This window comes from Canis lupus, chromosome 15 (assembly GCF_003254725.2).
Source record: "Canis lupus dingo isolate Sandy chromosome 15, ASM325472v2, whole genome shotgun sequence".
In the NCBI taxonomy this organism is placed as follows: Eukaryota; Metazoa; Chordata; class Mammalia; order Carnivora; family Canidae; genus Canis; species Canis lupus.
This window is the reverse complement of record NC_064257.1, coordinates 61,568,253-61,592,853: the sequence shown is the minus strand read 5'-3', so window position 1 is coordinate 61,592,853 and position 24,601 is coordinate 61,568,253. Positions and strand designations below refer to the sequence as shown.

Sequence of the window (24,601 nt, the reverse complement as noted above, 5' to 3'; positions counted from 1 at the left end):
ACGCCACTCATTTAGGACTCCACATTTTCCACGTGCCCAGTGTCTGGGCGGAACTAGACCTTCTGCTCAGGATCTTGCAAGGCTGTTACCAAGGTGTCAGCCCCGCTGTGGTTGTCTTCGGGAGCTCAGAGTCTCTTCTTCTAAGTTCATTCAAGGTGTTGTCAGGTTGCCTTTGAGAAACTGAGGCCCTTGTGTTTTTTCTAGCTGTTGGCCAGTCTCAGGTCCTGTAGGCTGCCCCCAGGTCCTTGCTACGTGGTCCCTGTAGGCAGCTCACCCCATGGATGCTTCCTTCTTCTGGGCCCACGGGGGCACCTCTCTGATCTCTAGTCCCTCTCCAGTTGGCCACGACAGAGTCTGTACAGCTGCACCGCACTCCGAGGAGGGCCTATATCCCATCCCTACTTGCCATATAACATAACCCAGTGCAGGGGCCACTGTCCCATGACGTTCCCAGGTCCTGCCACACCTGCAGCCCACCCCCGAGCCCAGCTCACAACTCTGCGGGTCGCGCAGAAGGATCCTTCTGTGCTCTGCTTTCTGATGCCGGAGCTGAAGCTCTGCAAACCACACGTCCCCCTTGCCATCTGGCCCTCTGAGTTTCTGACGGTGAGGGCAGGAAGGGACGGAAAGGCTGCGGAAGAGAAAGGTCTTATTCTTCTTTGTTTGCTCGCTGTTCCCGTCAGCATCGCCCCGGCGACAGCCTTCTCCTCTGGGGCAGCAGCTGGGTTCAGTCTGCAGTGTTGCAGCAAAAACCACCTCACTGTATCCCCTCAGAGATCTGAAACCCTGTTCCACGGGACAGCTCCGAGCTCCCGAGACCCCACCGTGGGTGGGCTAGCGCTGCAACTCCAAGGTTTTGTACTGACCTCACTGGGTCCCTTCTCATTTCTGATGAGCCCATTTTCCTTTCTTGTTACCCCAAACCTAGAGTCAGAGCACTGTCTTTCTGATATTGTTTTGTGTCATCCCAATTTCCCCTTTTTTACTTTTTCAGTTCTCCAATACTTGTTTAAGCGATTGCTCATAATAAATTCTTTCTGCAAAATAGCTGGTGTGGTTTCTGTATTTCGGATCTGACCCCAGCTGACACAATAGGTTTTGAATAGTCTGCTCTACTGCTACTTTTTCCAGGCCCTCTTATTTTGTGAGAGGTATTGTAAAATACAGGTTATTCAGAAATGTATATATTGGATAACAGCAAAATTGTTTGTAATCTTCTACATTTCTAATGTCTAAGGTTATTCTCTCATATGTATATACAGTAATTTATTCATCTAGTTTCCTATCTTAGATTATTTCAAATATTTTGCTATTATACATAATCCCATCATAAATACCCATAGATAAAAATATATGAGCTGATTCCTTACAGTGAATTCTGAGAAGTGAAACTATGAGGCTAAAAGGGAAAAACATTTTTATAGCTTTTGATGATAGCAAATTTTCTTTCTGAAAGGTTATAATAATTTAAACTCTACCAGCCATGAAGGAGAATGTCCATTCCCCTATGCTCTTACCGACCCATTACTTTCTTCATCTGGTAAAATAGTTGGCATTTTGATAAATGGAAAACGGCATCTCATTTTAATTCATCATCAATAGTCAAAACCTTTTCCTTATGTGTGTTTGGACTGTTCACTTCTTTTGTGACTTGCCAGTCACCGTGCCTCTTCTAACCCCTTCAACCAGAATGAATATTATGCTCCTTTCAGCCTCAGTAATACTTTATTTGCATTTGCCATTTACCATACTCAGCTACTAGTCCACCATTGGTTATGGGCACCTTCCTCTGTTTCTTTTGGTCATTATCACAGTCTATTATTTTTCACCAATGGCTTACTCTTCATACTTCTTTACTCTTTCCTACACTTTCTATGGATATAAATCTACATGGAAGAATGTGTGTTATACAAGTGGCCCCTTCTTATGTCAGAACAAATTTGGAAGTTGACCAATGGTTGTTAGACTATAAGATACCTTAGACTTTTTCCAGCACTTATGGTTTATGTTTCTCTGGTCATACTTCAGGCTGTGCTCTGGTAAACTAGCTTTCTTCAAATAATTGGATAGTTTCTAAAGACATATTATGCATAACTTTTAGAGATCAGATCATTCTAGTAAATTTGGGTGAAGTCTTATGAATGAATCCTATAATACTGAATTACTTCCATGAAATGACAATAAAAGTCAAATATTTAATAACACTCTGGTATAAGATATAATCAAATAGTTTTGTTGCTCACTAGCTTCTTGATTGTAGATAAATCATTTAACATCTTTAATCCTCAATTTTCCCACCTGAGAGATGGATATAACAATAAATACTTAATCAATATTAATTGGATAAAAAAATATTAATTGGATAAACAAAGCACTATTCAGAAAATTAAATGATGAAATGTATGTCAAACCTTTAGCACAATTTTGACATCAGTCAGTCAACAAACAATTATTGAGTCCCTATTATGTTTCAGGCACTCTTCTAGACTATGGGGATATAAAGCTTAATAAAGCATAGGAAGTATTTGCCCTCGTTGAGCTTAAATTCTTTTTTTTTTAAGATTTTACTTATTTATTTATGATTTTACTTATTTATTCATGACAGACGCACAGAGAGAGAGGCAGAGACACAGGCAGAGGGAGAAGCAGGCTCCATGCAGGGAGCCAAATGTGGGACTTGATCCCGGGACTCCAGGATCATGCCCCAAGGCTGAAGCCAGGCACTAAACCGCTGAGTCACCCAGGGATCCCCTCATTGAGCTTAAATTCTAATGAAAAGAGATAAACAATTAACAAATAAATAATAAAATATGTAATGTACTTAATGGAAGAAATAAAAGGGAAGGAAAACAAAGCAGTTATCAGTTCTACTCTAATACTGCAGTAATCAAGTTAGGCAAACTGACCAAAGTAAGGGTTATAGGATGCAGAAGCAGTCCCAACGACTAGAAGTAAATTTAATTCATGAAAGAGCATACTCTGCAGATTAGTGCAGAAAGGATCGACTCTTCAATAGAGATTCTAGATAAACCAGTTATCACATGGAAAAGAATGAAATTTGATCTATACGTCCCACCATTCACCAAAATTTATTTGAGCCAGATTAACATCTTTTTTTTAAAGGAAAAACCATAAACTGTTAGAAGACAATATAGAAAACTCTCTGCAAGACCTTGAGAGAACAAATAATTTCTTGAAACAAAACAAAGGCTAACTGCATTAGCCAGTGTTCTCCAGAGAAACAGAACCAATAGGATGTATGTATACAAAGAGAGATTTATTATAAGAAATTGGCTCACCTAATTAAGGCCAACTAGTTCCAAGATCTGCAATCAGCAAACTGGATACCCAGGAGAACTGCTCATGTAAGTTCCAGTCTGAATGTCAGTCCGCTTGAGACCCAGAAAGAGCTACTGTTTCAGTTCAAGTTGATGGGCAGGAAAGAACCAATGTGCCACCTCAAGGCAATAGCCAGAAGTTCCTTCGTATGTGAGCGCCAACCTTCTGTTCTATTCAAATCTTCAACTAATTAGATAAATTCCATTAACATTAGGGAGGGCAATCTACTCAGTCTGCTTATTCAAATGTTCATGCCGTCCAAAAACATCCCAGAGTAATCCTCAGCCAAATATTTGGGCACCCTTTTGCCAGTCAAACTGATACATAAACTCATCTGTTACAAGTCCACCCCTTGTCTGGCACCCATACGCATCTCCTTAAATGGTACTTAATCTCCAAATAAAGACAATAACGAGGTTATGATTCAACTTAACATAATTCAACTGGCCTGCCTACAACCAACAATACACTAACCCCTTCCCCAGAAGAGGAGATAAAGTCTGTGAGAGATGTTTACTCTTCTTGATACTCTAGGACTTAAATATTATGATATAAAATTAACAGTGCTTAAATACTATGATAAAGAGTCAATATATCTTATGTTACATGATGAGGGAATAAGACAGGGAACAAAAACAAAAATACCACCTATATATACATATATATATATATAAATGTATTCTATATAGTACACAAACATTTTCATAAGAAAATAAGGAGAGAATACTCTTACAGTCTTTGTTTCTGTAAATGGACACATGGTTGTAGCAGGTATTTACAGCAACTTTCTTCCACTACTCATCCCATATTCCCTTTGACCTCAGAGCAAACATCTCAACTGGTTATGGTTCTTTACCTGATGGGGTGACTCAAACCTTTATCCCCGAAGGGTCTGGGCCATGAGTAGTCACACCTAGATTGGGTTGTGGTACCTTTCCATTGACCTTAATCACAGGGCAAGATAATACAAAGAGTTACTCTAGGGAATCTCTGTATTCCAGACATACTCATCCTATAGGCCAACAGAGCATGGAAGGCCATATAAAGGCCATATGGGCCAATAAAGTCATGGAAATAGGTCACTAGGGATAACAATAAGGGGTGCCACTCTGATCTTCACCATCCCTGGACCTATGAATCCTGGCTATAAGAGAAAAATATCATGCGTTGCGTGCTGATGCAGGGCATACAGCCTTCTAGTGAAACTTGCCCCCATTTTAAAAGTGAACTCCCTATAAAGCTGGGATTTCATCCTGTGTTATAATTCAGCCAGCTACAAAATGAGATTATAGATTTGACTTTCAGCAGTCCCAGCTTTGTGGCTACAGGAAATAAGGCTCTCTTTCAAGGCACACATAGAAGCCTTCAAGCAATTTATGTGCTTCTTGAACTGAGACTTCAAATCTCTGAGCTCATTTTTTTTTCACTACTTTATCTGGTGACATTAGGGACAATGAGCCAATCTCGTCCTATTCATTAGTTTGACAAAAATGTTTGAAAGCTTTATATACACAGTCACTCAGCTTCTTGCTTTTTACAAGTGTTTGATTAGGAGCATCCAATGGTGCTATTTTGAGATCTATATTGACAGATTATGCCATGAACTACTAGTACTCTCTTTACTGCTAGAAATAGAGCCATTATCATCTTTAAATCTAATCGGATTAGAGAGCCAGTTCTAGAAACCAATTTAAGGAAACTTGAATTTTTACCGGAACCAATTCAGGAAACTCATCCTTAAAATTCCATTCTTCTAGAACCACTTTTGGTAGGAAAGTCTGTATTGGGACATCCCATGGCCCAGTCAAGTTGACATATAAAATCACCATCACGTAACCGCAAAGCAAAACCTAATAAATTCAGCCACATTAAAATTAAGAACTTCTGCTCATCAAAAGATATCACAATCTGAGAAACAAGCCACAAATTAAGAAAGGACAATTGCAACATAAGTGACACATAAGGATTACTATCCAGAATGTGTAAACAGCTCCTATGAATCAATCTCACTTATAATCAAGGCAATGAAATGAAAACCAAAAAGAGATAGCATTTCACACCAGGGATTGGCAAAACAATTTCAAGTATCAGTAAAGATATGAAGCAACTCATACCCACTCTAGTGGGAGGGTAATTTGCTATAATCACTTCTGAAAATTATTTCACATTTCTAGTAAAGCTGAATGTGCACATATCCTATGACCTAGCAATTCTCTTGGGAATATACCCTAAAATCCTAGAACAACTCTTGCTCTTATGCAATAGGACCTGTACAGAAGTAGTCCTACCAGTAATACCCATTACTGGTAATGGGTGTGCTAAAAATGGGTTAGCTAAAATCTGCAAACAGATTGCTTCCCAATGTCCATCAGCATTAAAATGAACACAATAATTACTATATATACACATATATATATGTATATATGTATGTGTGTGTGTGTATAGTGGAATACTGTATGTCAGTGGCAATAAATAAACTGCAGCTACATGCATCACCATTACATGGGCATTGAGTCAATGAAGAATATAATAACAATAGTAATAAAGATGAAAACAGCAGGGGCACTTGGGTGGCTCAGTTGGTTAAGCGTCTGCCTTTGGCTCAGGTCATGATCCCAGGAGTTCTGGGATGGAGCCCCACGTCGGGCTCCCTGCTCAGCGGGGAGCCTGCTTCTCCCTCTCCCCCTGCCATTCCTTCTGCTTATGCTCTCTGGCTCTCTCTATCTCTCTGTCAAATAAATAAAATCTTTAAAAATTAAAAATGATGATAATGGCTAATATAGAAGCTCTTTATTATTACCAAGTTTTTCTCTAAGTGCCATTTAGATAGGCATACCTAAGAGATATAGGTTTGGTTCCAGACCACTGCAGTAAAGCAAATATTACAATGAAGTGAGTCAAATGAATTTTTTGGTTTTCAGAGCATATAAAAGTCATGTTTACACTCTACTGCCAGCTGTTAAGTGTGCACTAGCCATATGTCTAAAAAACAATGTATCTATCTTCATTAAAAAATACGTTACCGCTAAAAAAGTGCTAACAATCATGCGAAGTTTCAGTAGGTTGTAATCTGTATGCTGGTGGAGGGTATTGCCTCCATATCAATGGCTGCTGACTCCTCAGGGTGGTGGTTGCCGAAGGCTGGGGTGGCTGTGGCAACTACTTAAAATAAGACAATGAAATTTGCCACATTACTTGACTTTTCCTTCCACAAATGATTTCTCTATAGTGTGCAGTGCTGTTCGATAGCATTTTACCCGCAGTAGATATTCTTTCCAGACTGGAGTTAATCCTCTCAATCCCTGCTGTGCTTCATCCACTAAGTTTATGTTCCTTTGTTGTCACTTCAACAATCTTCACAGCATCTTCATCAGGAGGAGATTCCATGTCAAGGAACCACTTTCTTTGTGCAGCCATAATAAGCGACTTCTCATCAGTTCAAGTTGGATCATAAGATTGCAGCAATTCTCAGGCTCCACTTCTAATTCTAGTTCTCTTGCTATTCCCACTTCTGTAGTTACTTCTTCCATTGAAGCTCTGAACCCTCAATGTATCCATGAGGGTTGGAATCTGCTTCTTCCAAACTCCTGTTAATGTTGACAGTTTGACCCTTCTCATGAGTTTTGAATGCTCTTAATGGCATCTAGGATGGTGAATTTCTTCCAGAAGTTTTTCAATTTACTTTGCCCAGGTCCATCAGAGGAATCAACCTAACTACGGCAGCTACAGCCTACTGAAATGTATATCTTAAATAATAAGATTGGGAAATAAAAGTGACTCCTTGGCCCATGGGCTGCAGAATGGATATTGGCTTAGCAGGCATGAAAACATTGATCTCATTGTCCACCTCCATCAGAGTTCTTGGGTTACTAGGTGCATTGTCAATGACCAGTGATATGGTGAAAGGAATCTTTTTTCTGAGCAGTAGATCTCAACAGTGGGCCAAAAATATTCAGCAAACATGCTATAAACAGATGTTATCATCCAGTCTTTGCTATTCCACTGATAAGAGCATAAGCAAGGGATACAGCATAATTCTTAAGGGCCATAGGATTTGGGGAATGGTAAATGAGTGTTGGCTTCAACTTCAAGTCACCAGCTGCATTAGCCCCTAACAAGAGGGTCAATTTGTCTTTTAAAGCTTTGAAACCGGCAATTGACTTTCTCTCTAGTTATGCAAACCTTCCAATAGAAGGCTTTTTCATCTACGTTGAAACTCTGTTGTTTAGTGCAGCCGCCTTCATTAACTCTCTGAGCTAGATCTTCTGAATAACTTGCTACAGCTTCCACATCAGGACTTGCTGCTTCACCTTGCACCCTTCTGTTAACGGGGACAGCTTCTTTCCTTAAACCTCATGAAGCAACCTGTGCTAGCTTCTAGCTTTTCTTCTGCAGCTTCCTCACTTCTCCCAGCCTTCAGAGAATTAAAGAGAGGTAGGGCCTTGCTCTGGATCAAGATTTGGCTTAAGGGAATGTTGTGGCTGGTTTGATCTTCTATCCAGACCACTCAGACTTTCTCCACGTCAGCAGTAAGACTGTTCTGCTTTTCTATTGTTTGCATGTTCACTGGAGAAGCTGTCTTAACTTCTTTCAAGAACTTTTCCTTGGCATCCATAACTTGGCTGTTTGGTGCAAGAGGCCTAGCTTTCAGCCTATCTTGACTTTCAACATGCCTTCTTCACTAAGCTCAATCATTTCTAGCTTTCAGTTTAGAGATGTGTGACTCTTCCTTTTACCTGAATATGTAGACACCATTATAGGGTTCCTAATTGGCCTAATTTCAATATTGTTGTGTTCCAGGGAATAGGGAGGCCTGGGGAAAGGCATAGAGACTGAGGAACCAGCCAGTCAATGGAGTGGTCAGAAAATATACAAAATTTATCAATTAAGTTTGCATCTTATATGGGCATCATAATAGTAACATGAAAGATCATTGATCACCGATGATCGTAACAAATATAATAATGACGGAGTTTGAAATATTGCTAGAATTACCAAAATGTGACACAAGAGACACAAGATGAGCAAATGCTATTGGGAAAATAGAGACAAAAGAGTTGGTCAAGGCACAGTTGCCACAAACCTGCAATTTGTGGGGGAAATAAAAAGCAGTATCTGTGAAGCACAGTAACATGAGGTATGCCTGTAAAACTTAACCCTGCAAGAATGCTGTGAGCTATGTACAATTATTGTTCTCATTTTACAGATGACAAAACTGCAATCAGAAGGATAAAATAATTTGCTCAAGTTCACCCAGCTACCCAGTGAAGCGAAGCAGGATTTCAAGCTTGGCGAATATGAATAGTCCATGGAGTGTAGCTATGTATGTTCAAAAATTGGCATTACCAAGCACTGCATTTGGGGATACCCATATACATGCTTATTATATGAAGAAATATATGGAGGACAAGGGGCATCTGGGTGGCCCAGTCAGTTAAATTCCAACCCTTGGTTTCAGCCCAGGTCATAACTTCAGGGTTGTGAGATCGAGCCTGGAGTAAGGCTCTGTGCTCAACAGGGAATCTACTTGAGATTCTCTCTCAAGTAGATTCCCTGGCCTCCACTCCATTCTCTCTCCCTCCACTTGTTCTCTCTCTCTCTCTCTCTCAAATAAATAAATATATCTTTAAAAGTATACACGAGAATGAGTCACATGATATTTTTCCTCTAGGTGAAGTAGAAGGGGGCATATTTTGATAGTTTCAAAATTACTGGAATTCTTTCATTTCTTAAGCTGAGTGATGGCTATGTTTTCATTCATTTTATTGTAATTCTTTAATCTAAACTTCTATATTTAATCTATACATATACATATACATTCATTTTATTGTAATTCTTTAAACTTCTATATTTAATCTATACATATATACACACATGCACTCTCTATGTGATGGTTGAATATGCTTTCCTGCTACTCATCTTTTATCTCAGATTTAAGCAAGATTTCTTTTTTTTTTTAATTTTTTTTTTTTATTTATTTAGTCACAGAGAGAGAGAGAGAGAGAGAGAGAGAGGCAGAGACACAGGCAGAGGGAGAAGCAGGCTCCATGCACCGGGAGCCCGATGTGGGACTCGATCCCGGGTCTCCAGGATCGCGCCCTGGGCCAAAGGCAGGCGCCAAACCGCTGCGCCACCCAGGGATCCTTAAGCAAGATTTCTCCTTAGCATTTATTTGAAACTCAAAGCCACGAGGAGACTCCTTTCTCACCACATCCCTTCCCAACTAAAGTGAGTCAGAATGACCTGGTCCATAAATGGGGATAAAGGAAAAACAAAAAGAAAAACATGGAGGGAAGATTAGTTAATATTTTTGAACAATTATATTATCACAGAAGAAGGAAATGTGGGAGAAGAGAAAAAAAATAGATAAGGTAGGAGGGAAAGAGTAGAAGTGAAAGAGGTGAAGATAAAATGGTATGGAAGAAATGAAAAGGGAAGGGAAGGGAAGGGGAAAGAAAGAAAGAAAGAAAAGAAAGAGAAGGAAGGAAAAGAAAGAAAGAAAGAAAGAAAGAAAGAAAGAAAGAAAGAAAGAAAGAAAGAAAAAGAAAGAAAGATGATAAGAAGATCAGTCAGTGTTCCTGTGAGCAGATCATGTGGTTCACATATGAGAAGCTGAAAGGGACACACTTTTTGCCACTAGACCCTTGTAAAAGGTCAACTGATAATTGCCTGCTAGGAGTGGTGTAGTATAATCCAAAGATCCAGTGGTCTATACTAAACACTAAATGACCAATTTCTACATTAACTTTGAGTAGCCATCATATTCCCCATTCATTGATATTTTGATGATATATTTATTTGACATCAAATGTAAGAGGAAAATTCAAACAAATCAAGGAATGGGTTTAAATAGATGTGTATATCGGTATCAACTTCGGCGAATCGATCAGTCTCACTCTGGGAGGGAGCAGAAATTACTGTGCTCCTAGCAAGGATGTATTTGAATATCTTATTTCCTTAAAATTCTGTACACTGGAAAGCAGTATTCTTTGGACACCAACAAGCAAGTTTATAAATTACAGTATTTCAAGTTCTGGTACTTTCATTGTACTGGGTATTTTTCAAGATAAAATAATAGAAACCAAGAATCTATGAAAAATTTTGAACTTATAATAATCAAAAATACAAATATAAAAAACAAGATTTCATTTTGATACATCTCAAACAGATTTTTTTTTTAGAAAGAGAGAGAGAGCATGCATGCAGGCACGTGCAAATGGGGGTAGGGGCAAAGGGAGAGAAATTTCAAGTTAGTTCCCTGCTAAGCATCCTCACCGGACTCAATCTCAGGACTCTGAGAACATGACCTGAGCCAAAACCACGAATCAGAGGCTTAATCGACTGAGCCACCCAGGTGCCCCAAATAGAGATTTTTTTCATAACACCCAGTTTTGTAGAAGATCAGAGGAAATGTGTACTTTCACATAATAATGCTTGACAACAAGTATAAGAAGCCTTAACGATATTTCTACTTTTGGTATAATAATTTCATATTCAAGAATATACCTTAAGGAAGTTATCATGAGTATGTTGAAAGTTCTAGCTACAAAAGTATTTCAACACTATTATAATATTGAACAACGAAAAGAAATGTCCAGTTCCATGGGATTAAGTGGCGGCACACTTACTGAGTAGAATGACATGCTTTTAAATGATAGTAAAGAACAGAAAGTAACATCAAAAATTAAAGTACGCTAAGTGGAAAAACAAATAAGTTTTTAAATCCATACATACATATTGTCAGATAGTTGGCTTAAAATAAAGATTTGAAGGAACGAAACAAGAAGGAAATAAGATTTGAACTATGGCTGGCAAAGAAAACTTGAAAGCCTCACCCATTGCCTGAGTCAGTCTCTGTTGAATGGCTCAAAATAAAGTCTAACTTCTTTTTTCAAAACAATTTCTCAATGAAAGATAAATTATGTTCCCATAAAGTGCATTAAATTGTGTAATAAACGATTAAAAATATTCAAATAACCTTGGGTCATTGATAATGGAAAAAGAAATTCAATGAGAATGTAGTTCGCGTGCTGTCCCATTGAGACCTTTCTGAGCGTGGCTGATGTAAAAGACTAACACGATCAATGATGCTGAATCCCACAGGGTGAGCAAAATCCTGGGATGGCCACAGCTCTGTAATCACAGATGATCACTCATGAAAATGCCACTAGCCAATCTCCATAAGTGATGCATTAGCCCTGGGTAATTGATCTAGAACTTTGCTTAGGCTAATTCTAAGTATTTATGCATTTTATTCAAAGGAAAGTTTCCCTCACTTGCTTCCTAATGGAAGTTTGCACTTTCTTTTCCATAGAAAACAGGATTGGGATGGAAAGCTAATGGTATTCAGAATTGTCAACCCCTCTCACACATGTGTAAAGAGAAAATTATCATGGACTAAGAAGGCAAAGATTTTCACATCTGAAAAACAGAATAGTTGAAGGGATGATGTGTGTTAAAAAAGACGTTCAAGTCATGAAGAGCATGCATTTGTTGACCATAAACACAAACCACCAAATCCCAAAATACTAAAAATGAGCCAGCAAGGAGGTAGTTCTGGAACAACTTTACTAAACATGTGGAACTCATTTCCCCAAATAAATAGTGTGAAACAAAAATGGAATAGTCTAGGAAGAGATTGGTTAGAGCTTCTTTGTCCATGGATTTAATGTTATTAAAAAAAAAAAAAAGGGTAGTAATGTCAGTCCATGAAGACCATCAGAGCAGGAAACAGCCAAGCTCCTCCCAGCACATGTTCATGTGCCACTGACAGTCTCTGCATAATGCCGTCTCTTGTGTTTTTACCTGCACTGGCACAGTGCCTGGTACATGGTGGATACTCAAGTGGATATATTTGTTCAATGACCTCAAATGCAATCTGTGTAACCCGGCACCCTCTGAACCATTAATCGTCAATCTGCTGTGTCATTGTTCTTAGGGAGAAAAAAACCTGAAAGCCAAGACCTATTCAGAATTGCAATCCCCTAAATACTTCTTAAACTCAGTAATAAAAGTCAGACATTCTCCCTTTAAAGAAACATTTAAAGGGTCAAGATAGAGTCATTAAAGTACCCTTGATGAAGAAAAGGTAGTAAAGTAAGGCCAAATTCTGGGATTAAAAGGAAGCACATAGCAGGTACTCAATTAAGGCCTCTCATTTGTACCTGGTATTCGAATATAAAAAGTCCATTTCACAAAGAATCCCGTCATGCCACATCTCCTCCCTCGTCCAGCAATTGTTTAATGAAATCCTATAACTTCCCAGTCAGTCTTTCACAAGATCTAGGACAACTGTAAAGCTGTGAGTTGAGTTCCATCTTAGCTTTGGAGAAATAAAATTCATGAGAAAATAACACCCCCCTTCCCATTTCTTCTCCCGTCTACCACCTTTTCTTGTATGAAAGGCACCCAACGACACCCCTTGCAAGCACCCCAAGCAAGTTCAAAATGCATGACTACCTTTGTAAGGCTGCCAAAACCCGTCAACGAAAGGAGACAAAGTGCAGTAAAAGGCACTAACATGATGGCTTTAGCAGACACGCATGTAAAAAGTCTCGAGGTATTTCTCTCCTACCCGTTCCAGAGATCTTTCAAGTCTTCCCCGGAACCATAAGGAATGTGCCATGTATTTTATCGCATCTCTTCACTGGCCTCTTGGAACCCACTCTTGCAGCTGCAGGGAATAACAAGAAGCGAGGCCTTCTCAAGATCCCTCGCTGTCATTTTGTATATTAATCAAAGAAGAGTCCCTAAAGAAAGTGTATCCTAGAAATCTAAACTCGCTGTCTCTACAACATCCTCATCACTGCTGGGAAGTAGGGTGAGTCTAAGTCCTCAGAGCTAAATTCCACACGAGGGACAAAGCTAACAAATCAAAGCAGAATTTTCACTTCCTGGAATGATAACGAAGTGTAGGAGGACAAGAGGCACGAAAAGTGGATGGAAAAAATATTTTCTCCCAATGACTGCCATATATAATGTCATTTTTACTGTGGAAAAATAAAAATCATCATGTCTAACGTTCTGATTCAGTAGAATCACGAATCAGACACTTCGCCGAGGAACCCTAATTCATTTTGCTGGGTCATGAGCACTAGGTGTGTTCACACTGAGGAAGAGTCTGGTATGAAGATAGAAGTCCACGAGGATATCAACCAATTTCAGAATTTAAAAGAAGGCAATGATTCTGGCCCAAATTTCTAAAGAAATAAAATCAACAGTGAATTCCCTTTATTTTCACCCCATACCATGCATAACACGCTCAAACAACATTCAGAACTGTGCGTGCCCAGAAACTGAAAATTATTCTTGTTAATAAAAAGAAGCATCGATAATACGAATCGATGAGGTCATATCAGATACTGGAACTGATTACACGGATTATATCCTGACACTGACCTCGTCCCCCAGGTTATATTTGGCTTAAGCCCATTAGAACAGTAACTCGCCTTCCAGAGGTCCACAGCGGCCAAGATGAGGCAAAAGGTATCGGAGCCTCGTCCGGATATGGGGACGGCCACCGCAGGTTCAGTATCTCCTGGGGGCGATCGTCCAGCAAGTGGACTCCCTTACTTCACCCTTATTTGCTTTTTTTCACCCTAACTTAGGAGCTCACGGCCCCTCACCTGGACTTGAACATCACCTCCTGGCATGTTCTTACTCTGAGGATTCATGTGTTGAAATATTCGGAAGGGGACAGTCACGAGGCCTCCTTCAAATGGTTTGGGGGGAAAATACGTGAAACAAACACGGTGAAATGTTAACAACTGAATCTCGAGGCTACGTGTACGGGTTTTCACTGCACGGCTCTCAACTTCTGTGTCTGAGAATGTTCACGCTCAAATAAGGAAAAATAACTGCCGAACGGATTTAACCTATTCATCCTCTAAGTCTCTGCGAGGCAGTCGCATCGTCTTCTTTATTATTTTTTTTTTTCTTGAGTGTAGTTGATGCACCATGTTACATCAGTTGCAGGTGTTCAACAGAGGGAGGCAACCTCGCCCTCTGCTGTCTCCCCACCAGGGTGGCTACCATCTGTCACCGTGCCACCCCAGGGCGGTGTCATTGACTAGATCCCCTCCCGTGTCTCCTTGAAACCTGATGGTGAGCGTGTCATTGTCCTGCTCAGACGTTCAGGAGCTCCCGTTCACCTCACTGCACTGCCGGCGCTGTGCTTCCACTAATTAAAAACAGGCCTGCAGTCGGACCGCTTGGGTTCAAGTCCTGGCGTCACCACCGATTAGCTTGCGATGCATTTCTTAATCTCCGTGTGCCTCAGTTTCCACATATATGAAATGAGGACAATAGCTGCCCTAGCTCACAAAGTGTTATAAAGACTGAATGAGCAAATGCAGGTGACACGCACGTAACGGCCTAGCAGATCTTACACTAGTGTTAACTGTGTGAACCCAGGGTACTTCTTTCCTTTATTATTATTATTGTTATTATTATTATTATTATTATTATTTTAAAGGATTCTAAAAGCCTTTATAAAATGCCAGGTTAAATGAAGCAAAGCAGAAATCCTCGTTAGATCCCTGAATATTCTAATGTCCATAATGAATCCTCCCACTGGGCACATCTCCTGGCAGCAGTTCTTTGCAGACCTGGCCGCGGGGCCTGCTGACCTAGCGAACACCAGCCGAGCTCCTTCGCTGATGGCACAGGGCTCCCGTCACCAAGCTCTGCCCGCCTGCCCCCGCGGCTTCCGTTGCTTTCACCCACTCTGCTCCTGGCCCAACTTCAAACCCTGCTCCTGCCCCCGGTGCACCTTCCGCTTCCCCACATGCACTGTGCTGTCTGCCCATCGAGCCGGTTCAGAGGCCGCTGCCTCCAGGAAGACCACCCAGACGCTCCCAGGCAGAATTGACTCCTCTCTTTCTGCTCTCCCTGCGTACTTTGTCTGAAATTCTATGAAAACACATGACCTTTTGCCTTATGGCATAGGGACATCCGTCTTCTGAGATGCCTTCTTTGGGTCACTTGTATCCAGCGAGGCCAAGGCGCACTGGAGCTGGGCGGCCTGGCTGCGTGCCTGGGTGCGCAGACCGGGAGGGGTGTGCTCCGCTCTGGCGGCAGCTGCTGTTGTCCCAAGTCACGAGTTCCTAGAGAGCAGACCACGCCTTGTCCGTTTTTGTCTCTGTCACCATAGCTGGCAAAGTGCAGTGGACACAGTGCTCGCTGAATACACGCGGGCCGAGTCCCTCACCGTGCGAGCCGTCTCATGGCGCAGGTTCAGAATCTGACTTGACCTAATTCAGAATCGGGGGGGCGGGGGCAGCCTCAGAAATACCAGACACGGACGTGAAGGACTTGGCTGCGTCGTCCCTTCCTGAAGACTCCTTGGTCCTGAACAACGTAAATCTAGGGAACCTTCTCCGCTTCTTCCTCGGATGCTGCAAACTCGGTGAGGACAGGAACTCGGTGAACAAACTGAATGCTGTCGTTTCAATGTCGTGAGCGGCCACAGGCAAGATGCAGGAGCCAGAACTTTCCAGGGAGAAGGGCGAGGCCATCCAGGCCGAAGCCGGGCCCCCGGTTGGCCCCAATTCCAGCGGGAAATGGCAATTAGGGATGTTCGGGTGCGGACCATCTGGAACTATAGGAAGCTTCTAAATTTGATTTGTGTCGGAGGACCTGTGGTCAAGAACGGAGCATGTGCGTGGTCATTTAGATGCGCTCCAAAATGTGCCTGTCGGACCCCAAAATGTGCGCTTCTGGAAGACAAATGTGAGCGGCGCTCCCCTCCGCCCTCGAACCGTTGCCTCGGCCTGTCTGGGGAGCACAGAGCTAACCAGCAGGCGCCCCCCCAGAACCTCTCATCTCACAAGCAATAAGCACTTGGACATTGTCTTTACATCAAAACCCAGATGCTCCGCCAAACAACCTCACTGGGTCTCGGCTAATCCCGCTCACCTCAGGCAGCGGGCAGCAGCGAACCGGAGAAGCAGCTACTCTCAGTCCCGGTTGTGGGGACACCAGCCCAGCCAGGTTCCCGCAGTGCAGGAGGCCTCAAAGACAGGATTTGGGCTGCTTTCACCAGGAGCCAGTAGCATTCGTAGAAAATAGGAATATCGACGTGCACTGGACCTACAGAGATCGCATCCCAGGCCGACCTTTCTGAAGCATAATAATACTAAAAGAGGTCCTCTTGGGGCACCTGGGGGGTTCAGCGGTTGGGCGTCCACCTTGGGCCCAGGGCATCTCCAGGGGTCCCAGGTTCAAGTCCCACGTTGGGCTCTCTGCATGGAGCCTGCTTCTCCCTCCGCCTGTGTCTCTGCCTCTGTCTCCGGGTCTCTCATGGATAAATCAATAAAATCTTAAAAAAAAAAAAGAAAAAAAAAAGAATCTCCATAATTAGACCGCTCCTCCACCTTTCACTGCATCGGTGCATTAGTGCATCAGTGGTACCACCAAGCCAGAGAGCTCTTCCCCCGCAGGCCACGAGCTAGCTTACCCGTCCCTCAGGTCCCCGCTGCAACGGCACTCCTCCAGCGAACACCCCACACACCCCTAAGTCCCCCGTTCGTTGATCAGGACTTGCAGCTCTTGGCACCGTCTAAAGGCCAGTTCCAGACGTAGATCTCCAGCCCAGCCCAGACGAAACTAGACGTTCATCCTCAGAGGCCTGCCACACACCCCGAGCTCCACACGCCCCAACCTGACCTCCTGGTCTTCGCCTGAGCAGCTGCTAGCCCTCAGCCTTACCCACCTCAATCAGCGGCTCCGCTACCCTTTAGCTGGTCGGGCCAAGCGCCTGGCGGTCATGCACCAGTCCTGTCCCTACCTCTGTAAATCTCATCCAGTCCATCAGGAAATCCAGGCCCAGCCGACTATTACTGTCTCCTGGATGGCTGGTCTCCTGCCTTCCCTGTTCACCAACCCCTAAAAATTTTATTTAATGCAACAGCGGGATGATTTATGAGAACACAAATCAGATGATGTTTGGTATCTGCTAAAACCCCTCCGTTGCTCCCTGGATCAGTCCAGGTCAACGTACAACGGCCTACAAGATCCTCCGTGATCTTCTGTTCATCACCCCCGACCAAGTCCTCCAAACCACCGTAGGCTTCCTGCCGGCCAGTTAGCCTCCGCGCAGTTCCGTGAACTCACCCACTGTGTTCCCGTCCCAGGGCCTTTGCACTTGCCACTCCCTGCCTACAGCTCTTTCCTTCATTTCTTTCAAGCTTTCAGCATCTGTTGCCTTTTAGCTGGGCTCTCTATGGCTGCACTATTCAAATTGGTAGATTCCTCCTCCATGCTGCTTGTTTTTCTTCCCTGCTGTAGATTTCTCCATCGCACTTACCGTCAATGTACTGTGAGGTTACCTTATTCTGTTTGTTGTCTGTGTCCCCCAACAACAACAGCAAAAGAAAATTGCCACGTAGACAGGAATCTCTTTCCGTTTGGCTCCCTCATGAGTCCCTAACGGCTAGAACAGTGCCAGGCAGAGTAAGCAGCCAACATGCGTTTGTTGAATGAATCAAATCCGACCACCCATTATACGATCACTTAGCACTGTATCCTTCTGTAACCTTTCTCGTAGTTATAATTGCTTTTGACAACTGTCTACTTACTGTCTCTCTCCTTGATCAGAAGTAAGATGAGGTCTGAGACTGTGTCCTCGTGCCCATTACTTAGCCGATGCTTACTAAATGAATTACTAAATGAATTGTTGAATTAATGAACTGGACTGGGCAGCCGTTAGCATTACATTCTGTGCAGGCTTTATGCTCCTGAACAGTGTTACAAACAGATCATCTGCTCCAAGAAGTGCCCTGATGAGACAACAGAGGGTTTCTATGTACGGGAGGAAGAGACTCAGTAGGTGAGAAGGCACGTAAGGCAAGCATGCAGGTGGTTATGCCCACGTACGATCCAGCAGTGTTATGTGGAGCGGGTTGTTAGGGTTGGGATATAGGGGTTTTTTTTTTCTTTTTTTCTTTGTAATCAAAGCAGTATCATCATTCTTCAAAAGTTTGCGTCTGGGAGGTCTCAAGACTTCTGGGAATAAGAAAGAAGAACTCTACAAGATTTTTTCAGGTTATTTCAGAGGAAAACCAAGTTACAAACCTGAATTGTTTGAGGGCTAAACGAGGAGAGATAAAATGACTTTTCACTCTTAAGATTCGCACTTATATTTTTTAAAAACAGTTTGCACATTTTAGACTTTTTGTACACTATTACCTCTCTACTGAGAATTTTCTTTAAACTAGCCTAGTATAAAAATAATTCGACTTGCTTTGAAGGTAGAAAAATTTACTTTTAGCTGTTTTTTAATTGGTGTTATACTGTCATCTAGTGGCCACAGAATGTATGCCTCACCTGTACAGCTGAGGCTCTACAGCCGCCCAAGGCACTTCACCTGGGAGCTGACCCAGCTGCCAAGATCCCTTTCCATTAGGCACCCCCGTTCCGACAACCCGCTGTATCGGAGTTCCCCTCTAGACTAACACTTGCCCTTGGCATGTCGCAGCATGAAAATGATTGTTTTATGTTTATTATCTTCTGTGTTCCAAATAGGCAACTTTTACATCCTTTATAAATCACTTGCATTGGACTCAGGAAGGAAACGCCCAATTTGGGGGCTAGAATTCATTCGTGTCCCTTCCACTTCTGACTTCATAGCAATCAGGGGATGTTTCAGATCAGGTGAACCTCAAACACTTTCCTAACCACTTCAATATGGAGAAGCTATGAGACCGTTGCGGTAAAAGACGGGCTTAAGGCAGCCTCTTTCTAGCTAAATACACGTGAACACAAATATTTCTGCATATATTTCTGGCAGCAATTATAATCATAAAATGCCTGAGCTCTGTAAAAATTATTTATTTTCTTAAAAATATATATTATTGCACTCAACTGACACTAATAGTCTCTGGAAATGACTATTTGGCTTTTGTGGATTGAAAAAAAAAAAAAAAAACAGCCTTCAGGATTACAATGTACTGTAGTACACTCCCAAGACCATAAAATCTTTAGAGAACTATTCTCTATCTGCCAAATAAGCCCAGGCTGTGGTTTGTCTGCCATTCATTTCTCACCACATTTACTTTGTCTAATAAAGGTGACTTGTCATTTGATTGGCTTTATCTTTTTCTCAACAGTCTCCACATCCATTTCTAAAGATAACTTAGAAAAAAGACAAATGACACAAAAGTTGGAATATGTTCACTTACTTGATTTTCATATAAACAAAAAGGAATTGGTGTGCACTGGTAAGATCATCTTGTCTGGCTAACATGTGGCATGAATATATCTAGAAAATGCAGAGGCCTCCAACTTTCAACCGCCAAGGGAAACCTCTACAGGAAAAAAATGGAAGCACATTTACAAGATGGAACAGAGAATGGTAGCGCAAACCTTATAACCTAGCAATCCATTGCCATCAAAGAAGCAAGGACTTCGCGTTTTTATTCAAGGGGATGAAATGCATGTTTCCCACGAAAAAAGATCATTAGAATTATAGACACTGCTTACTATCTCAGTCCATTCAGGCTGCTGAAATCAAACTGGAATGACTCAGTTTTCACATCAAGAGGATCTTTCCAAGACAGAAGATGTTAAAACAGAAATAGATGCTGTCCTAGTGCGATGGTAAAATCGTGAAATAGGAAGCCTGATTCTTAAAACAAGAAAACAGACTGAGGAAAGGTTGGATGGAATGAGCCTTTTCCACCAAAACAGAATACAGCAGAAAATGTGCATATAATGTTTAATTTTAGCAGCAGTTTCTCCCCTGTGTATATCAGAAAAAAACAGTAACAACAAAGGGCTTGAAATGCTGTCATTGAGCTACCTTGAAAATAAGGTTTACAGAGTATTATTTAACTTATGGGTAAAAATAGGTGACTAGAAACCTAACCTTATACCTTATGAAACTAGAAAAAGCAGCACAAACTGAGCCCAAAGTTGGGAGAAAGAAGGAAATAACAAAAATCCAAGGAGAAGCAAGATGAAAATAGAGTAAAAAGATGATAGAAAAGATTCATAAACTAAAAGCTGTGCTTTTTTTAAAAGATAAACACAATAGACAAATCTTTAACTAGACTCACCAAGAAAAAGGAGAGGATTCAAATAAATAAAAAAAATGAAATAAATGAAAATAAATAAATGAAAGAGGAGACATTGCAACTGCTACCACACTAACATAAAAGATCATAAGAGATGCCTAAGGACAATTATACACCAAATTATCACCCAATTGGACAACCTAGAAGAAATGGATCAATTCCCAAAAACAGACAACCTACCAAGACTGAATCATGAAGAAGTAGAAAATATGAACAGACCAGTGACTAGTAAGGAGATGGAATCAATAATCAAAAACCTCCCAACAAGCAAAAGTCCATGAACGGATGGCTTCATAGGTGAATTCCACAAAACAGAAGAATTACCCTCCCAAAAAAAAAAAAAAAAATTCATAACAACTCTTCTCAAATTCTTCCGAAAAATAAAAGAGGATGGAGTATTTAAAAATTCATTTTTTCAAGGCCAACATTACCCTGATACCAGGCAAGGACACTACAAAAAAGAAAACTATAGGCCAATATCCCTGACAAACATAGATGTAAAAATCCTCAACAAAATAGCAAACCAAATTCAACAATACATTTAAAAGATCACACCATGAGCAAGTGGGATTTATTCCAAAGATGTAGGGATGGCTCAACATGCACAAATCAATCAATGTGATACACCCCGTTAACAAAATGAAGGATAAAAATCACGATCATCTCAGTAGATGCAGAAAAAGCACTTGATAAAGTTCAACATCCATTCACGATTTAAAAAGAAAAAAAAAAAAAAACCCTCTCCACAAATTGGGCACAGAGGGAACATATCTCTACATAATAAAGGCCACATATGACAAACGCATAGCTAACATCATTCGCAATGGTGAAAAGTGTAAAGCTTTTCCTCTAAGATCAAGAACAAGAGAAAGACACCCCCATCCTGCCACTTTTATTCAACATAGTATTGGAAGTTCTAGTCAGAGCAATTAGACAACAAAAAGAAAGAAAGGGCTTCCAAATTGGCAATAAAGGAGTCAAATTGTCTCTTTTTAGGCATGACATGATCTTATATATATAAAAAACCATAAACACACAATCAAAAAAACTGGTAGAACAAATTAACAAATTCGGTAAAATTTCAGGATACAAATCAATATACAAAGATCAGTTGTGTTTCACATCATTTATAATCACCAAGATACAGAAGCAACCTAAGTATCCATCAATAAATGAATGGATAAAGAAGAGCTACTATACATATATTCAATGGACTATTACTCGTTCATAAAAAAGAATGAGATCTTGCCATTTGCAATGACATAGATGGACCTAGAGAATATCTTTTTAAATGAAATAAGTCAGAGAAAGACAAACACCATGATTGCACTTATATGTGGAATCTAAACAACAAACAAATGAAGAAACAAAAATCAAAGAAACAAACAAATGACTCTTAAATACAAAGAAGAAACTGGTGGTTGCCACAGGGGAGGTGGGTGGGGAGACTGTTGAAGTAGATAAGAGGATTAAGAGGTACAAACTTCCCACTATAAAATAAATAAGTCACAGAGATATAAAGTACAGAATAAGAATAGAGTCAATAATATTGTAATAATGTTGTTTAGCAACAGATGGTGAATACACTTACCTGGTGAACAATGAGTAAGGTATTGATGAATCATTATAATGTACACCTGAAACTAATATAACACTGTATGTTAATTATACTTCAACAAAAAAATCTGTTGTGTTTCTATTCACTAACAATGAACTATCAGAACTATAAGAAAGAGAAATAAGAAAATAATCCCATTTACAATTATATCAAAAACAATACATGGGAATAAATTTAACCAAGCGGGTGAAGGTCTGTACACTGAAAACTGTAAGACACTGATGAAAGAAATTGAAAAAGACAAATAAATAAGAAGACATTCCATGTTCATGGATTGGAAGAAATGATATCGTTAAGTGGTCTGTACTACCCAAAGCAATCTATAGATTCAGTGCAATTCCTATCAAAATTCTAGTGGCACTTCTCACAGAAATAGAACAATCTTAAAATTTTTGTGGAACCATAGAAGACCCCAGTCAAAGCAATCTTGAGAAAGAACGAAACTGGAGGCATCGTGCTCTGTACTTTCAAACTGTATCACAAAGCTATAGTAACTGACAGTATATTATTGACATAAAAACAGACACATAGATCATGGAACAGAATTGAGAACCCCCAAATAAAACCCACGCATATATGGTCAAGTAATTTATGACAAAGGAGCCAAGAATATCCAATAGGGAAAAGACAGTATCTTCAATAAAAGGTAATGGGAAAACTGAAGAGCCACAGGAAATTGGACAAATATCTTACACCACACACAAATATTAACCCAAAATGGATTAAACACTTGGGTCCAAAACCCAAAATCATAAAACCCCTGGAATAAAACACGGGGTCATGTCCTTGACATCAGTCTTGGCAATAATCTTTTGCATTTGATATCAAACTCAAAAGGCAACAAAAAACAAAAATAAACAAGTGGGACTACATCAAACTAAAAAGCTTCTGCACAGCAAAAGAAGCCATCAACAAAATGAAAAGGCAACCTACTGAATGGGGGAAAATATTTGCAAGTCACAAATGTGATCAGGGGTTAATATCCAAAATATATAAAGAACTCATACACCTCAATGGCAAAACAAAATAATATGATTTAAAAATGGGCTGAGGATTTGAATGGGCAGTTTTTCAAAGAAAACATGCGGATGGCCAACGGGCACATGAAAAGGTAATAAGCAGGGAAATGTAAATCAAACCACAATGAGGTATCACCTCACACCTATTAGAACGGCTGTCATCAAAAGACCAGCGATAACGAGTGTTGCAAAGGATGTCAAGAAAATGGAACCTCGGGCACTGTTGATGACGATGTAAATTGAAGCAACCACTATAGAAAAGAGTATGGAGGCTCCTCAAAAAATTAAAATGAGAACGACCGTATGATTTCTCAATCTGATCTCTGGATCTATATCCAGAGGATAAAGATGTGAGATACGTGTACACACACTGGAGTGTTCCTCAGAAACGAGAAAGAAGGCAATCCTTCCATTTGCAACAACATGGTTGGGTCTTAAGGACATGATGCTAACTGAAACAGCCCAGACAAAGAGCCAAATACTGCGTGGTATCATGTATATGTGGAACCAAAAATGAAGACAAGTCAAATAGAAACTGAGGATCTAATATATAGCATGATGATGACGATTGACAATGCTGTATTGTAGAACTGATATTTGCTAAGAGAGTAGAACTTAAATGTTCTCACACACAAAAAAAAAAAGAAAAGAAAAGAAAAAATAAGTGAGGCAATAGATGTGTTAGTTAACTAGACTAGGGAATTCTTGACAGTGCATATGTGTATCAAATCATCCCGTTGTACACATTAAATATCTTACAATTTTATTTGTCAATTGTATTTTAATAAAGCTAAAAATAAAAAGCGGAGGTGGCTTTAGGATCCTTTACTGACTGCTAAATGGTAAGATGTGGGAAGGATTCAAGATAGTCAGAAGGACACTGAAAAATAAAAGAAAAGAAAAAAAAAAGAAGGACACTGAAATACGATTATTATGGAGAATAAAATATAAAATACAACGAGAGCAATCTTTTTAACCCGCCCCTCGGATCACACACTCTCTCACTGCAAACTCTCCCCTTGCTTGTTATCTTCTATATTCACACTTTGTCTTATTTTCTTCCTACCACCTATCACTGCCTGAAATGATATATGTTCCTTTTATAATTTTCTTTCTTCCCTTCCCATTACATGGTCTCTAGAGCTTAAAGGAGTGTCTGATATATCACAAGCATTTAATAAATAACAGTTGAACCGCAAAATGTTTTATTATAGGTTTGAGCTGTTGGAAACAAAGTTACATCCAGAAGCTATTTTTTGTAGATAGTAAAACAGATTTATATGTACATGTGGTGTAAAGAACCATTGGTCACTTCAGCCCACATCTGTTGCCATTGCCACCACCACTGCAACTCCTACGACCTCTACCTTACTGCTGCTATCACTAAGTATTGCTGATAGCAATAGAAAGCTTTTTTTCTTGAATAGTAAACCTCTTAAGCACTTAATATATACAAGGTGTTACACTAAGTACTTGACATATGTTAAATCATTTAATCCTCACAAGAATTCCGTGAGGAAGTAAGCTAATATAAAAGATGACATTATTGAATC

At 40.5% G+C, this 24,601-nt stretch overlaps 1 long non-coding RNA gene across 1 annotated transcript in view; it reads right to left on the bottom strand.

The window, feature by feature from the left end:
* Nucleotides 1-3,625, bottom strand: part of LOC112654570 (uncharacterized) — a 52,679-nt gene extending 49,054 nt beyond the window's left edge. Inside the window, exon 1 of the long non-coding RNA XR_003133116.3 lies at nucleotides 3,300-3,625. This is a non-coding gene — a long non-coding RNA (uncharacterized LOC112654570). The remainder of the gene's footprint in view (nucleotides 1-3,299) is intronic.
* Between the last annotated feature and the right edge of the window lie 20,976 nt (nucleotides 3,626-24,601).